The 18425-nt window shown below is 44.3% G+C and overlaps 1 protein-coding gene across 3 annotated transcripts in view; it reads right to left on the bottom strand.

The window, feature by feature from the left end:
• The window catches only part of LOC143974317 (N-acetyllactosaminide beta-1,3-N-acetylglucosaminyltransferase 3-like), a 56031-nt gene extending 42147 nt beyond the window's left edge, over nt 1–13884 (bottom strand). The window contains exons 1-2 of one of the 3 annotated variants that reach the window (XM_077475554.1): nt 13739–13851; nt 8724–8954 (exon numbers count right to left, since the gene is read on the bottom strand). The gene's annotated coding sequence lies outside the window, so the exon portion shown is untranslated. Of the gene's footprint in view, nt 1–8723; nt 8955–13738 lie in introns of all 3 variants that reach the window. The other 2 variants (XM_077475553.1, XM_077475555.1) reach the window with 2 other exon arrangements.
• Between the last annotated feature and the right edge of the window lie 4541 nt (nt 13885–18425).

Here is an 18425-nt window from a genome sequence, read left to right on the forward strand (position 1 = left end):
GTATACTGTAATTGAGTCACACAACACCCACTAAGCCCTGCAGATGGCTCTATTAGAGAACAGCAATAAAGGGTAGATACAAGTGTATATTGTGCTGGAGGCACAAAAAACCCACTAACTCCTGCAGATGCCTTTATTATAGAACACCAGAGATAAAGGGGTATATACAGATGTATACTGTGCTGTGCTGGAGGCACACACAACTTCCAATAACTCCTGCAGATGGCAAGTGGGCTCAAATAGAGAAGAGCTATGTAGGTGGATATAGCGGTGTATACTGGGTACAGAGCACGCAGACAGCACGCACAAGCTCCTAACACTACTGACTGCAAGCTCTATTATAAAAGATAGATCACTAGCTATATAGGTGAGGTGAATATAGCGGTGTATACTGCGGTCAGGGCACGCAGACAACAACCACTACAGAAGAGCAAGATCGAAAATCGGCCGATAACGATCGGTGTGTACTGTGTTGAAGGTACACAGAACACTCACTAACTGCTTCAGACGCCAACACACTATACAAGGCCGCCGCGCTGGCGGCCTTATATAGTGTGGGGCGTGTACTACACAGCCTGAGCTATGATTGGCCACAGGCATCCTGCCTGTGGCCAATCATGGCTCTCCTCGCTGTGACGCAGTGCATTGTGGGCCGTGAGCGCCACACGAATTTGGCGCGAACGGCCCATAACGTTCGGAATTCGCCGAACGGGCGAACAGCCGATGTTCGAGTCGAACGTATGTTCGACTCAAACACGAAGCTCATCCCTACCCCTGATCAACTTTACCTATAAATGTTAGTACCCAGTTATATTATGTACACTTAGGAAAGAATCCAGGCCTTCTGGCAATCCAGCAATCTACTGAGCTGGCCAGAACCACCTACGACGGGACTATAAACAGGCCTGTAGCCAATAGCTTTCGTCTCGTAATTTATTCTGAGCATGCGTGGCACTTTGTCCGCCCGAATTGTCTACACACGATCGGAATTTAAACTATCGTATTTTGTTGTCGGAAAATTTTCGATCCAGCTCTCAAACTTTGTGTGTCAGAAATTCCAATGGAAAGATTCCGATGGAGCCCATACACGATCGGATTTTCCGACAACACAATCTGATCGCACATTTTCTGTCGGAAAGTTGGACCGTGTGTACAGGGCATAAGACTTTCTAAGCTAATCAGCTAGCCAGAAAATTAATAAATATTAAAATATAAAGATATTTAAACATACTACGAATAGGAACAATTTCATTTTAGACTGGAATTAGCCTTTAAAAGGAGGACCCATCATCCACTCAATTGGGATATTTTTAAATATTGTAGAAATTCTGTCTAGATTTGGAGCTGAATGTCCATATATTTCTCTGACTACCTCTTGTCAGTACTATAATGCTCTTATTTTACAACCCATTAACAGCTATTGAGCAACACAGTGGTTACAACATTTGCTTTGCAGCACCGGGGTCCTCGGTTTGAAATTGGCATGGAGACATGCTGGTGGGTTAACTGGCTCCTGACTAAATTGGCCCTATAGACACACGTGAGAGAGAAGCCTTAGGCCTCTTTCACATGACCGATCCGTTCAGGTCCACCTGTCAATTTTTTAGGCGGACCTGAACGGATGCTCCATAGACCTCTATGGAGCGTTGGATGTCAGCGGAGACATGTCAGCTGACATCCGACCCGCTCCGATCCGAAAAGTGTGACGGAGGAAAAACCTACTTTTCCATCCATCATCGGATCGGGTGATGACGAACTTTGCAGATCATCACGGATCCGTCCTGTGTGAAAGCCCTTAGATTGTACACTCCTTGAAGGCAGACACTGTGAATGTCAGGTATGTAAAGCACTGAATAAATTGCTATACAATTACCTAGAATGCAATCCCTCAGGACATAAGGTGTGGTGTGCACCTAATGCACTCAGCTAGTTCTAAACATTCTTGCACTGACATGGCAACGTCTGAGAATTCCATTTTTACAGGCATACCATGTTTTACGCTAATGTAATAAGTCATAAACCAATGTAATTTAAAACACATGTTAGTATTACAGTTGTTTATCTGTGTACTAAGTAAACAGTCACTGACACGTTAACTGCCTTTGGACAAAAGAACTGTGCAAGGTGCAGCAGAATTAGTCATCTTCTTATCTGACTGCAATAAACTGTAACCATCATACACTCAGCTGAATTCGCATGATCTCTATCCCGCAACAGTGTGATCCTGGGCTAAATATTTCTCCCTGCACTACTTGAACCACTTGACCTTCAGAACAATTTACCCCCTTCATGACCAGGGAATTTTTTACCAGTATCCACCAGCAGTACCAGCCAGCTGCAGGAATCCTGAGGAAGAAGTGAAGATTGAGGTCAGTTGAGGAGCAGGAAAACCGCTGTGCATGAGTGTGAAAGCAGCCTTAGGCCCCTTTCACATGATCGGTCCGATCAGGTCCATCTGTCTGTTTTTCTGGTGGACTCAAACGGACTCTCCATTCACCTCTATAGAGCAACAGATGTAAAGAACTTGTGTCTGTTTACACCTGCCTATCTGCAATCTGATCTCCTTAAAAAAAAAAAAAAAAAAAAAAAAAAAAAAAACACAGAAGGGGATCTGTCCCCCTCTGTCTGGGCGGATCAGAGGGCTCTTAGGGTTGAGCGGGTTGCATCCGTGTCTGCTCTACATATGCAGAGTGGACACAGACCTGCCATCCCCCCCTTTACACTCATTGTGGCTTGCAGCCGGTTACCAAGTCAATAAAGTGGCCCTCGCTCCTCAAAAGGTTGGGCACCCCTGTTCTAAAACCTCCATCAGGAGGAGAGTAGGCGTCAATACCAGTGAGGTGCTGCCCACATCATACCATTATTATGATGAGGATACAAAGAAATTCCAGAGCCCCGCCATTTATCAGTTTTCAGCACTATGATACTTTGACTGACAATTACTTGATCATGCAACACACCCAAGTGAATTTTATATTGTTTTATAAGGCAGATGTGCAAGTAGGTGCTTACTAAGGTTTAATTGTGTTGGTTATGCTCATTTTTGGGTTAAGTGTATTTTCTACTGTGAACTGCACTGTTTTTGCCCAGCAGAAGTGGTGCTGTTTTGGTAAGCATGGGTTAACTCTGATATCCAGGCTCTGCCCCTCCTGGACAAAGAATGTAAAAAGGGAACTCTGATCTGAAAGCTGCATTTGTTCATATGCACTACATAGTCCTAACTTGCATTCTGATTTTTGTATATGATGTCCTAACAACTTTTTGGGCAAACCGTATATTTCATCAGTTTTTTTCCCTCAAAATCTTGCATCGACTGAATATTTGCCAGTCAAAATATCACAATACGGTTGGCATACGCGGCTCTTCAAGATGGCGAACACGTGATCCGTGAGCTCCGGTCCTGCTCAGTGTTCCACAACTCCTGCACAGCTTCAACAGCAACCGATTGCAACGGGAGTTAGCTACCGTGACCCCTCAGACCTAACACTACATGGGAAAAATTGAGGACCAGCGATCCTACTACCGAGCCACACAAACACTAGGCCCCAATCCCCAGTCTCAATTTCATGGGGAGACCCGGAGGATTACATCAGTACCCTGATGGCGGAGGATAGCTCACAGCAGGCTCTCCCCCACATATCCCCCTTCTCCTCAGCCTGTATTAACGCCTGAGATGCTGGATCTTAAACTCCAGGCTCTGGCCCAACAGCTCACTAGGGGCATTGCCCAGGAGATGGGGAAGATCTCCAGAGAACTCGGGGGGGGGGGGGGGGGCGGTTTTAAAAATAAAATTAAATTAAAAGTCAGCAGCTGCAAATACTAGCTGCTGACTTTTAATAAGCACACTTACCTGTCCAGGGTGCCCGCGATGTCAGCCGCCCGAGGCTGACCCGTCCCTCAGTCTCGGGTCCCGGCGCCGCCATTTTGGCTAAGGGAAACAGGCAGTGGAGCCTTGCGGCTTCACTGGCCGTTTCCTACTGCGCATGCGTGAGTCGCGCAGCGCTTTTTGAATGGGGCGCGCTGTGTTCTGGGACACACAGTTCCCAGAGCACAGCGCAACCCATTACCCAGAAGACGCCGCACAGAGGAGAGAAGACAGAAGATCTCCACGGAGGAGGAGGAGGCAGATTAGGATGATGTGCCTAGCAACAGGCATTTCTGGTAAGTTAAAAAAAAAATCTGATTTTTTTCAAATTTTTTATGTATTTTTTTTTTTTCAGGGTGGCCCTCCACTTTAAGTTTGATGAATCTTTGCACTATGGTCAGGCTTTAGAAGAGGAGAATGCCTTCTTTAAAAGTTCTGTATCCCAGCTCCAGCAATAGGACCTGGAGAACAGGGAACGGCGCCAAAACCTCAGAATCCGTGGCGTCCCAAAACAAGTGGCTGACAATAATATCAGACCCTACCTGTTGGGCCTATTCAACACCCTGGAACCTGACATTGTGGACATAGACTGACACCTTGACAGGGCCCATAGGTCCTTAGCCCCCAAACCCTCTGCGGGGGCCAGACCGCGTGACATAGTGGCAAGGCTCCACACTACTATGAAAGCAAAGAGGTGCTCACTTTGGCCACTTGCAACCAATCCAATATTGAATACAAGGGAGACAAAATTCAACTATTCAAACGCTGCTCAATACTGCCCATCACCTCTCACCTTCAACGACACAAGGTACCCCATTATCAGGGCTTCCCCTTTTGCCTCAATGTCAAGGATAGTGTCCAACACGTCCTTCGAGACCTGCAAGCAAGAGATGCCTTTCTCAAGCACCTAGGCCTCCCACCATTGCCTGCAGAAGAAGGTCAGTTCACACCTGCCACCCCACACCCTTCGCTGGGTCCTTCTAAGATTTGGACACCAGTGAGAGGAAGGGGGAATAGAGGGCCTACTCCACACCCAAGCACTCTCAATGTACCAGACTACCCACTTGACCTACTGGGAGTCATCCTTTTTGCCCTTCTTTCTTCCCACGTGGGAACCCAACTCCTTGGCGACCCCTTCAAGGCACTGTTTCGCCTTCTATTTTCTTCACCCATGGAGGTGCTTTGAATTGTTTTTTGTTTTTTTCTACTTGTCAACTTCTACAAAGTTCAGAGGAGTTCTTTAGATTGGACTATTTCCTTATGACAGCCCCCCCCCCCCTTTACCTCATACAGTGTCATCCTACCCCATCACCTGTTCGGATCACGCGCCCCTGACCCTGGATCTTTGCCTCTCACCTGCATTTCCCAGGAAGTGCCATTAGAGACTCAATGAATCTTTGCTAAAACATCTTGAAACCAAAAAGATAAACTCTCCCAAGTGCTAACTGAATACTTCCAGCTAAATACGGGTTGCGTATCCAGTTCACCCACCTTATGGGTGGCTCACAAGGTGCTCTTCAGGGGGCAGTGTATCTCTGTAAGCTCACAAAGAAAGAAGGATGCAATCCTTTTGAAATCCTCTTTACTAACCAAACTGCTAGCCGCTGAATTTTCCCTGCTCTGCTCTCCTCCTGGTCAGGGCCAACTTTAAGGCAGGGCAAAAGGGGCAGCTGCCATGGGCCCTCTCATTGTGGGGCCCAAAGCAGTTCCCTCATACTTGCCAACTATCCCAGTTATTTCCTCTTCCCTTGAGGTCTTAGTCCCATGCTTTGTCCTGATATCTCAGTGTGAAGTCCTGTTACTAATGCTGCCCAGCTCTGTCCTATTGTATACAGATGACTCACCCGCACACCCTGTGTTTACATGTAAATGCCGGTATTGATATATAATGTTACTGCATTCATATGTAAATTGTGGCGAACAAGCAGCATTCATGTGTAAATGGAGGCGGTATTAATATGTATGTCATGCCCCCCTGAGGTCATATCCACCTATACTGAATGCTGCCCACTGGGGAGATAAAAGGGCATTCTTGAAAGTGCCGACTACAACTGTGGTCATTAAGCCCACCATCACCCTGTTCTGCAAAAGGTAAGCAAAATTAGTGTGTGTGTGTGTGTGGGGGGGGGGGGGGGGGGTAGTGTGGGGTGTGCAGAGTAGGAATTTTTGGGTGCACAAGTAGGCAAGGAGGGTATGTATGCAGGTAAGGAAGGTGGGCGAAAAGATGAGCAGAGGAGGCTGGTAGAGTTAAAAGGGAGCGAGATTGGAGTGCAGAGGATGGGGGAGGTTTGGGGTGCAGAGATCAGCAGATCATGCGATAAAGCTGTAGGTCACATGTTGGGCAGCCCATTCATCTTAAATCGGCTGCTCTACGTGACACAAATGCGGAAGAAAGTCCCAAACCCTTTTTTAAAATCACATGGTGCCAAGGCACACGTCAGCAGATTCGTGAGGGTGTCATGAACAATTAAGTCTCTGACACACATGGGGGGGGGTCTCTCGGACACACATGGGGGGGGGTCTCTCGGACACACATGGGGGGGGGTCTCTCGGACACACATGGGGGGGGGGGGGGGGGGTCAGTCTGATTCCCAACAATGTCTATGGTATTTGCAGCTTGCAGAAATGTTTCCCCGGCCTTTATCCCCAGTTTGCACATGTACAGAGCTGTATGCCAACAGCTCTTTGCTGGGAATGTGGGGCTGACAGAGCAGGGGGAGGGCTCCATACACTGACAGGAGACTGGGCTAATAGGAAAAGGTAAGAAAGGTGCCAATTGTGGCACAGGAGGGGGGGGAGGGTTCCGATGAGTGGAAGTTCCACTTTAGGGTGGAGCTCTGCTTTAAATTGGCCCTACATGTTTGCCACCCTTACTAAATTTTGTTTCCACGGTCTCTTCATAAAACTCTTCAGCAAAACTCTTTACTCCAACCCCTCATCCCAGGTCCAAATGGCTTCTTTCACATCCGGATCCTTTCCAATGTTTAATGGTGAAAGACAGGGCTCCCCTCTCTCCCCACTTTTCATCCTATGCCTAGAACCCCTAGCAGAGGCTATAAGATCCCGTCCTAACATCCGAGGGGTCCCCATGCGTCACAGGGAATATAAATTATCTCTATTTGCGGATGATGTACTTCTGACTCTTACCAACCTACATATATCCCTCCTGTCCCTGCATGTTCTATCCCAGTTTAGCTCTCTATCTGGATACAAAATGAATGCAACTAAAACAGAAACCCTACCGCTACATATACAACCTGCAGATCTTCTATTGCTCCAAAGCTGGTGCACCTCATCTCTCAAGTACCTGGGTGTGCAAATAACACCATTGTGTTATTTCCCTCTATTCAGCCAATTCAATCCCCCTGTTCAAGGACATCAAGCCCATGCTGTCTTGATGGACTTCCCTCCCAATATCTGGGATAGTTAAGATTAATGTGTTGAAAATGTCAGTTATGCCAAATCTACTGTATTTTCTGCATATCCCTATTCCTATGGCCCAATTAAAACTGATTAAATGATGGTTTCATAACTCTATTTGGAAGGACAGGGCACATATCAAGCTCATGATATTTCTCCCCAGAAGCTGTGGAGGACTAGGAGCCCAGAAAGTTTACAAATATTAGTTGGCCTCCCACCTTCGTACAGTGGTGGCCTGGTCTAGTTTAAGGGCACCGAATAGGTGAACTGAGATAGAGATATGTTCTCTGTTTCCGGCTCATCTCTGCTCTCTTGTATGGTTGCCTGCATTATTTTCAGACCCCAAACTCCATAGCCTCTGTTTGGACCCCATGTTTTCACTGAGGATATGGCAGGATATGTAGACTCCCACTCCTACATGTGCAAATGGACTCAAATTATACAACAAATCTCCCTCCAACAGTGGGCCAAAATATGGACCTTGAATTCCAAAATATCCAGATGTGTGGTTCAGAGAGAGACAGCATTTAAAGTGTTATTTTTTTGGTATAGGACCACAAGATATTACATCATTTTGATCCCTCCCTCTCCCCCCTATGTTGGGGATATGGTAAAACAAGAGGAACTCACTACTATTACTTCTGGCAGTGTTTTGTTTGATTGTTCCTTTCTGGTCTATGGTGATGTCTCTGCTCCAGCAAAGTTTTGAGTCCCCCATTTCGCTGGATCCGTTACATCTCCTCCTGGGCCTCCCATTTCCGGGTCTGGGAAAGACCTTGAATAGATTGGCTTCCTATATTTTACTAGCTGCAAATAGTCATTCCATTTTGTTGCCTCCCCCCAAACCAAGCTCAGTTTCTACAAGCTATTACTAACAAACTTAGAACGGATTATATGACAGCTATGGTAGAGGATGCTGTTGACAGGTTTGTAAAGATCTGGGATGGATGGGATCATTCCGAGTACGGTTCTCCTCCCTGAATCCCTCCAGTGCCCCGCATGCAGTTCTATGTCACCCCATTTCCTTGTTGACCTAGTTATACATAGCAGCCCACTGCTTAACACCTCCTAGGTCTATGTCCCCAGTGTACACCCAGATAACACTCAAATGTCATTGGCTATAGCCTTTTCAGTAGTTATGCCTTTATTATGATCAACATATTTTTCTTTTTATTTCTTTGTCACTTCTTTTTTTATGTTTGATCTCTCTGACTTTAATAATATGTATAACTTACTTATCATAGTACTGAAAAATGGCCTTGTAATGAAAGGGAGTGGTTGGGGAGACAAATACCATCTGTGCAACGTATAGAAGTATTTATGAATTACCTGTGGCATGGAGGTCAAATGATGTGTTTAGCATTGCATTTTTTTTTAGCTAAAGTATAGCCAAAGATTTTTTGCCCACGCGTCTCGTGGTTAACAGGAGTGCACTTACCTTTGCTCTCCTGTGACCCAGAATCATCCGACAGTGATCTATAGCCCGCTGTCAGCTCCTCCAGGCTTAGGAAAGACCCTGATATGTCGGGATGCACCCAGCTACCAGATTGACTGAGTGGCCGAGAGTTGGAGTCAGCTGTGTTCACCCCCTGCCCAGCGCTTGCGCTCTCCACTCTGAACAGATTGAAAACTGGGCGATAAGTGGTCATGTGATCGCTTGGTTCTGTATCTAAGAAAGGCCATACAAAAGGGCAAATTTATTTTCTGTAAGAACAGGTTGCAAGAACAAAAAAAAATTGCTCGATTTCCCCCCCCATCAACACAGACAGTGTTGACAGGGGAATCCCTCCCGCTGGGCCATTATATTCTTCCAGCGGGCGTGGGGGGTGTGGAAGAAGCCATCCCCGCCAAGTGATTTTTGCTAGTGATAATTGCTTGTTTCATCTGGCAGGCTGCTTATACCCAAGTTAATCGATCAATCAACTTGCCCATACAGAATCCTGCTGAACTGGCTGAGATTTGAGCAGTCTATGGCCGGCCTTACAACTGCAGTATCACACCCATGTGTTTTTAGGTTCTTTTTGTTTTACAGAGAAGTTTACCACACCATTAACAACAGTTCATTTCATAAAACTAGAAGAAAAGTTTGAGAAATAGTGTAATAAACTGAATGAGTAAGGCTAGGTTCACACCACTGTGGCTGCAATTTGGTCCAATTATCAGTGCGACTTGGTTGCATTTTGATACATTTTAAGCGTTTTTTAAAAAGATTTTGATGGCTCTGCATTTTTGGTTTTGTCCTATAATAAGCATTTTTCCAAATCGCTTCACGCTGTGCTGCATTGATGTGAACAGACACCAAAATGTGATCTATGGGACCCAAGTTGCATCTGAAATCGCACTAGTATAAACCAGGCCTTTAGGTTCTTTCACATGGGTGGTGGGCATAAAAAAAATAAAAATAAAAACACAGGTGGCTGAGTCATAGTTTTTTAATCCCCAGGCACCCACCTTAAATCTAACATTAGAGCCAGAAAGAGCATATACATTCCACATAAACAATATACATTCCATGACAGGATTTAACTTAGCCTGCAGAACTGGAAAGGCCGCACCACCTGTCAAACCTGCCCTTTGTGGTCTATGGGAGTATGCTGCAAATGCTCACTTCATGGTTGGAATGTGGCATTTAAAAAAAACAAATAAACAAAAAAAACAACCCTAGGGTTTACCCTTTTCAGGGCTAAAACAGACATTGAGAAGGTGACAGCTGACAGTCAACCACGCTCTGAAAAGTGAACCGCGGATAGCTTTTCAGAGGGGAGGCATGGACTGTCACATGTCTGAATGAGAAGTTAGAAGTGTTTGTTATCATGGACAAAGTTTTTCCATCGTGTCCCTTCTGTCAGAGAAGAAAGGGAACTATACCTTCACATACAGTAGGTGCAGCTGGACTTACTGCACTGAGACATACTGCAGAGCTGCAATTGATCCCAGCAATACAGGGCCCAGATAGGTATGGCCTGGTCATCTCTTTTTTCTCCTGTCCTGTGTGAACACCCATGTGATCCGATTCCAGTCCAGACAAAAAAAAAAAAAAGTACTCCAAAAAAAAAAAAAAAAAAAATCACACGATATTTGAACAGGAATGTATATACACATACCATACTTGAAGTGCCTGGTAAGGATTGGAGGGGGGGGGGCACACACAGTTTTTTTTGTTTTTTCTCAATTTGTGTTTAAAACTGATGACGTGCATTTCAGATGCGTTCCCATAGAAGGCAATAAGCCTAGAATTTGCATCTGAATCGCACTGCAGTGCTCAGAAAATGCACAGGGCTCTTTTTAAAATTTGCACTGCAGATATGTGAACCGGCTCCATAAGAAGCCAGTTTGGTTCACATTGCATGCGAATCGGATGCTGTGTAAAATGCATCCAATTCACATATACATGAACGGAGCCTACTTTTCAGTACATTTGGCATCTTACTGTACATATCGCCAGTAACAGTGCTTGTGTTGGACAAAACTACAGCTGTTTATACCATTTTCCTTTAGATTTACCAAAAACATATAATATGAGGTCAGAACTAAACACTTTCAATTTGTATGCTATCAGGCAGGCCCTTGCACTATATAGTTTAATGTAAATCTAAAGGAAATTGTACAAGAAAATTGTATAATGTAAGCAAAACTCCACTTTTGCTGGGGGGGGGGGGGGGGGGGGATACATTCCCCTCTGTGTGATCTATGTGCATTGCAAGGATTATAACAAACTTTGTTGCAGATTCCTACCTTTTGTTATTCTGAAGAAATCACTGTTTGTTCCTCTGTGCCTCTGCAATGAGTGGGTCTAATGCAGGGGTCTCAAACTGCCGGCCCTCCAGCTGTTGCGAAACTACAATTCCCATCATGCTTCTGCCTATGGGAGTCATGTTTGTAACTGCCAGCTTTGCAATGCCTCATGGGACTTGTAGTTTAGCAACAGCTGGAGGGCCACCTGTTTGAGACCCCTGGTCTGAGTGCCCGTTCACACAGGGGCGACGCGACTTGCAGCGCGACTCACAGACGCGACCTGCACACGACTTCAGCGCCGACTTGCAAAATGACTTCTGTATAGAAGTCAATGCAAGTCGCCTGAAGTCGCCCCAAAAATAGTACAGGAACCTTTTTCTAAGTCGGAGCGACTTGAGTCGCTCCTATTAGAACGGTTCCATAGTACAGAACGGAGCGCGACTTGTCAGGCGGCTAAGTCGCCTGACAAGTCGCGGTAGTGTGAATGGGCACTAATGGGAGCAGTTTCATAATTATCAGTCAGCTGTGCACCTGAAGAGCTCTAATGAGGAAATTGGCAGAGTCTGCATCCCTTTAGACCAGTGGCGGCTGGTGTTTTTTTTTTTTTTTTTTGGGGGGGGTGGGAGCGGCAAACAATCGGTTGCAGACGGGTGGGCTCCTATGGGCAACGTGTAGCGGCTCCTGTGTCCTCTCTGCATCACGACAGCTCCTCCCTCTCCTCCAGGGCATCCAATAGGATTGCCTGTCTTTTCAGCTATTTGGGTGACCGGTGTTTTAACCCGCTTCCCGATTGGCCAGGAGGAGGAGGATTAGTGTTACAACAGCAAATATTGATTTGCTGTTGTAACACACCTGGGTGGGCCCGGAGCGCACTCTGTGCGACCCGAGCCTACCCTATATTGAAGCCCATTTGAGCTCCAATTGGTTCTTCAAATAAAAAAACAGCCCCTCCGCATTGGAATCCATGTGTCAGAGTCCTGAAAGGGGCCGGACGCATGGATAGGGGAGGCAGCGATTGAAAGGGGAGCAGGGGGAGTCGCCCGTACTTTAGATGTGTTCCTATTGGGAGTATCTCGCCAAAAATGAAATTTTTGTTGCAGTGGATGCCTGAAATCAGTCTTGCATCTTAGCAGACATCTGGGAAAATCGGTGAGCCAATCACACAAGCAGGAAATTATGTTTCTGGGTGGGTTGCTGTACAACATCTGTGTGCAGAACTCCTCCAGGTAGCCATATCGCATTTTAAGAAAATTACAGTGCTGCAGATGGAAAAGAATAGATTATTTTTAAGAACATTTAATTACAATATGACTTGTGTTGCAATTGTATAGGCTACAGTAAAAAAATAAAAATAAAAAGCCCATGCTATTTTTGCCCCCCCACGAAAGTCGCTAATTATGAGCCACTGCCTCATAATTAGCAGCAGTGTTGTCAGTGTGTCTTGTGAGCGTCTCCCCAACAGCTATCTGGCAATTGGAAAACACCTGTGTAGACATATAGCCTGAAGGACTGTGCACGGCTTGCTGGTTTCTGATGAGCCGGCTGAAATCTGAGCAGCGGTAATCCCTGTCGGCACCCAACCGTATGACATCCTTCAGTCTGAACATCAGAATCTGATCATCAGCCGCATTCACAGTTTGGCAGCACTCACTGTATTCCATCAGTCGGCAGCTGACAGACTACAATAACCTCAGCGGGACATTCATCTGTGCTTCATAGTGTGGATGGAGGGATCCAAAACTCCTCCACCAGGTTCTGTGCTTCTCTGTGCAGCCGCAGAGAGGCTCATCTGTACTAGAAGATCGCGCCAAACTCAAGCTCACATTATATAATCAGTTACAGCAAACATCGTTTTCTTTTTTTGGGATAAAGGTTTTACAAAAATATATAAAAACTGATCATTGTAAGCTCCCCTGCCAGTGGTAAATGGTCTGTTGCATACCTTTAACTGATACATTCTGCTGAAGAGCTTTTTTTTTTTTTTTTTTTTTTTTTATAATAAAGAACAACCACACAAACACACGCAAATCCTCATAGCTGGATCACCTGACGAAAATCGAAAAAAGAAAGCCTAAAAAAAAAAAAAAACGCAGCCACCATATTTAGACCCCTCACACATTGGAGGCGTTTTTCAGGTGCTACACACTGGGGTGCTGCGCTGGCAGGGCGTTACATAATATATATATATATATATATATATATATATATATATATATATATATATATATATATATATATATACACACACACACATTTTTTTTTATTATTACACACAACAAATATTTTATTCTATTTATTTCAGGTACTGATATAACGCTGTCAAAATTACACAGCGCTTTATATACATTGTACATCCACCATTATATATATATACATACATACACACACACACACACACACACACACACACACACACACTCTATGTGGTGATAAACCCAGACTAACAACAAGACAATAATCTAGAGGAAGGACTTTCCTAATCAGATACAAAGTAAGCAGATAGTTTTAGGTAGATCCTCATATTACATGGTTTTGGTAGATCTAAAGCAGATTGTATGATCAGATTGTAGTGGAAGGACTTGTCTGGATACAATCTGATTGGATCCTTTAGGTTTGTTCTTATATTAGATAGTTTTGGTAAATGTAAAGTTGATTGTACAGAGATTGTAACCTGTATGGTGACCCCTGAAGCCAACAATGATAAAAGTGTGTACTTACTTCCTTAGAATAGCAGTGGTGTTCCAGCAACGGTCTCAGCTGTCAGCCATATGCAGTTTGCTCTTGTACAACTACTTGTCACACTTGTCCGGTAATAGTTTCTCTGGCACAAATCAGTAGGCTGGCCCCTCCCCTAGTGATCCCCCACGCCCACTTCTTATGTCAGTCCTAAGACATGTACATCCAGTAGTGGACTCTAATGACAGCTCTCCCTTCTCCCTCCTCCCACCACCACTACCCCACCCACACCCCCCTTATCTGCGTTCTGTATACAGGCTTCTCCCTCATCACCTCCCCTCTGACATTTCTACTGATCTCTCCTACAACATGTTCTGCTTCTGATAAGTTCTGTCCACTGATCCCTCTATACTACTTCCTATAATGCTATGTACTGAGTACAGACAGCCCTGCTCTTATGGTGGCCATAGACACAACAATCTCATCAAACCATCCTTCAGAGAATCACATAATATGATCGGATGATCTATGAATTGCCCAAAAGACACATACCCTGTGTCTTTAAATTGAAATGATTCTGATTAGTCTGTAGGAAAGAAGATAATGCGATCTGATAGTTGTGGTGATTCACACTAAAGCCATGTCAGACATCGCGTGTGATTTACACCGCACTACTGTGCGGATTACGTGCGATGTGAATTCGGCCATACAGATTGTGTCCGCACCAGAATAGGATCGCATGGGTGTTTACTGTCCGAATTTACAGTTCTCACTGCGACATGCAAACTGATCTGAGGGTGTTTCTATTGATCCCCGCAGAAGCTTGCATAGGGCAGTGTGAACTGCCTGCAAGTTCTATGCGTTGCGAGACCCCGTACTGGAATGTGAACCAGTGCGGTAGATGTATTGTGCATTGAACGGTCTTTTCAATCATATCTCTGATTCGAAAATTAATAATTGCCAACATTAGATCACACATGATATTAGTCCTTATTAGGGATGAGCTCAAGCGTGTTCGCACACTCCATGTGCAGAGCCCGCCAGGAAGTCGGCGCTGCGCTAATCACAGTCAGTGAGACATTGCCCAAACTCTGCAGCCGCACATCGGGCAATGTCTCACTCACTGTGATTAGCGCCGCTCTGCGCCCACTTCCTGGCAGCTCTGCACGTGGCATATGTCAACACGCCTGAGCTCATCCTTAGTCCTTGTACACACAGGCAGAAAAAAATGCCAATTTTAGAGTTACTATATACTTTTTTTTTTCCATGTCTTTGTACTTAGCTATATTTTAGTCAATGTGTCCACACATATTGTGATGTTTAGACTCATGTTTAACCATTTGCTGACCAGACGCCATCATTATAATGTGGCAGGTCGGCTCCTTCCTACAAATCGCCGTAGCTGTAAATCGTTCAATTTCACAGCTATAGCAGGCGCACACTGCACTACGGGGGAGCTGATGTGCGTGGCCGGCGGCCACCCGCGATCGATCCACAGAGAGACAGAACGGGGATCTGTCAATGTAAACAAACAGATCCCTGTTCTGTCAGGGAAGTACAGTAAGTACGAGTAATCGTCTGTTCCTCCAGGTAAGAAACTTTGCAGGAATTTAACAAAAAAAATTCTAAACAATGAGATATGGTGCCAAACATACTAGAAAATAGATTTTTGACTACACATTTTAAAGCGGTATTAAACCCAAAATCAAAAAAATTATTATATTGCAGCTTACCAATCATTAGATGTGGTGGCCGCATCAGTTTTCTTTTTTAGTCTTTTTCCCCTCAGTTTTCACCTGGTGATATGGCCAGTAACAAATCTATATATTAGAGTGTCCCCACTGTGGAGGAAGGATAACAGGAGGCACAGCAAACAGCAGCCTTGTTAGCCTGGGGGGAGGGTGTACTAGCAAATCGCGCCAAACTCCAGATCACACTTTATAATCAGTTACAGCAAACATCGTTTTCCTCTTTTGGGATGAAGGTTTTACAAAACATATAAAAACTGATAATTGTAAGCTCCCCTGCCAGTGGTAAATGCTCTCATCCCTTTAACTGATACATTCTGCTGAAGAGCTTGTTCTTTATAAAAAAATAAACACAAAAAACACACACACACACACAAAACACACCTACTTGCTGGATCACCTGATGAAAATCAAAAAAAAAAAAAAAAAAGCCTAAAAAAGTAAAAAACAAAACGCAGCCACCATATTTAAGAATTAGTAAGCTGCAATATGATAAAAGTTTGCTTTTGTGTTTAATACACAATTGTTCATAAATTTAAAGTGAGTATATATATATACACACACACACACACGTATACATACATATATACACACACAAAATAATTGTTTTAATTTTAATTTTTTATTTCAGGTACTTACATAACGTTGTAAATGTATGGGCACATACTTAAAAGGAATGACATGAATAGTGAATGCCCATAAGATTAATTTGATAAGTCGAAAGTTTCTGTCACTAAGGCTGCTTTCACACTGCAGCGGGAGCGGCGTCGGCGGTAAAGTGCCGCTATTTTTAGCGGCGCTCTACCGTCGTTTTAGCGGCGGTGTGCGGGCGCTAGCGGGGTGGTTTTAACCCCCGCTAGCGGGCGAAAAGGGGTTAAACCGCCCGCAAAGCGCCGATTTGCCGGCGGTATTGCCGCGGTGTCCCATTGATTTCAATGGGTAGGAGCGGTTTAGGAGCGGTGAATACACCGCTCCTTCACCGCTGCAAAGATGCGGCAAGCAGGATTTTTTTCACCGTCCTGCCAGCGCATCGCTCCAGTGTGAAAGCCCTCCGGCTTTCACACTGGAGTTAAAGGGGCCGTTTTTTTTCAGGCGTTACACAGGCGCTATTTTTAGCGCTGTAACGCCTGAATACCGCCCCAGTGTGAAAGCAGCCTAATTTAAATATTTTGTTTCCATTATTCTCTATGGGCATTCCACCTCCCTGTTAAAGTCTATGGGCATTCGTTTCTTTCATGTATCTGTCATGCCATAGAAAACAGCTGTAATCCCAATTAATCTCAGTCTTACATTCTCCGACTCTACTTGAGGAACACCTGTGGGAAAGGATAATTTGCTATGTCTCTCAGATTTGCCTGCAAATGAGTGTATTTTTTGCTCCCATTATACTCTATAGGCATCCCCTTCTGTCATTCACCCTTGTCATTCCATAAAAAAAACAATAAGAATCCCACCTAATCTCAATATTTAACATCACCACTGATATTTAAAAATAGGTTTGTACAAGATTCATTTTATATGTCTAAATATTTTGTCACTAATTGAAATATACTTACGCTGGACTGATGTGACTGTAGGGTTGCCACATCATCCCTTTAATCCAGGACACACATTAATTACTGTGGCTAATTGAGATGGTAATTAAACTCACTTGGTGCCTATACCTGCATTAAATCAGCCTCAGAACCTGTGTAATTATTATGTGTCATGGATTAAAGAGATAATGTGGCAACCCTACTTATAAAGCGCTGTGTAAATTGGGGACATATTAATAGGAAGGACAGACTAGAATGCTTTTAAACTTTAACAGGGAGATGGAATGCTCATAGAGAATAATGGAAAAATAATTATATGAGAAAAAACTTAGGGATAAATTCTCCAATGCAAAAATCATATATTGTATCAGTTGCTCCCAAGGCATAAAAAAGTTACAAATAGCAGCTACTATACAGTTGCGAGCATCTCACGCTCTTCCTCATTCTTCGTGCAACAATCCATTACTAACCACATACTTTTATATTCAACGCTACAGGTGTATCACACTCAATCATAACCGCTAATTAATGAGAAGCAGTTTAACCTGCTAACCTACCTCGAACAGCCTCTAGAAAAAAAACATACTTTGGGCTCTTTCGCAAGGTGCGGATCCGTGCTGATCCACCCGTGAACATCCGCTCACTCCGTCGATCTCCGCTGAGCAGGCAGAGGACATGTCCATCTCTGCACACTGCTCAGGGATGGACCTGTCAGAGCGCTGCTCTCCCCTATGGGAGATCAGATGATGACGGACCGCAGTGTCCGTCGTCTCCCGATCCGATGACAGATGGAAAAGTAGGTTTTTCCTCCGTCACACTTTTTCGGATCGGAGCAGGTCGGATGTCAGCGGACTTGTCACCACTGACATCCGACTCTCCATAGAGTGTCCGTTCAGGTCCTCCTAAAAAACTGACAGGCGGACCTGAATGGATCGTCCACGTGAAAGAGCCCTTAATGTATAAAAATCATACATCTAACAATTAAATTATCTAAAATAGAGGTCAAATTTGGTTATTGTATCAATCATCAAATAAATCAGCATATAAAAGGATCAAAAACAGAACGAAAAAAAAAATCACATAAACGTCCTATATTTGAATAAGGCTGTTGAGTCAGCCAAAGTCCTGTTCAGGGTGTATTCCATCTTTCCTGTCCTGTATATATCCTCTAAACCTATAATAAACATCAAATACATCTCACAGAAGTCTTATAAAAACAAATATAGGTCATAATCTCTGTTCATTCATTCAGGGTGCAATGATCTAAATTTGTTTATCCACCAAACCTCTTCATTTTAGTTTGAGTATCCTATCTCCCCATCTCTGATCTCTAGGTACCGTCTCTAAAATCATGAATCGCAAATCCGAATAGCTATGACAATGCTCTGGAAAATGCCTGGAAACAGGCAAACCTGGCTGCTTATGTCTAATGGTACTGTGATGCTG

The sequence above is a fragment of the Lithobates pipiens genome, unplaced genomic scaffold (genome assembly GCF_037356315.1).
Source record: "Lithobates pipiens isolate NorthernLeopardFrog02 unplaced genomic scaffold, aLitPip1_a1.2 Scaffold_13, whole genome shotgun sequence".
NCBI lineage: Eukaryota > Metazoa > Chordata > Amphibia > Anura > Ranidae > Lithobates > Lithobates pipiens.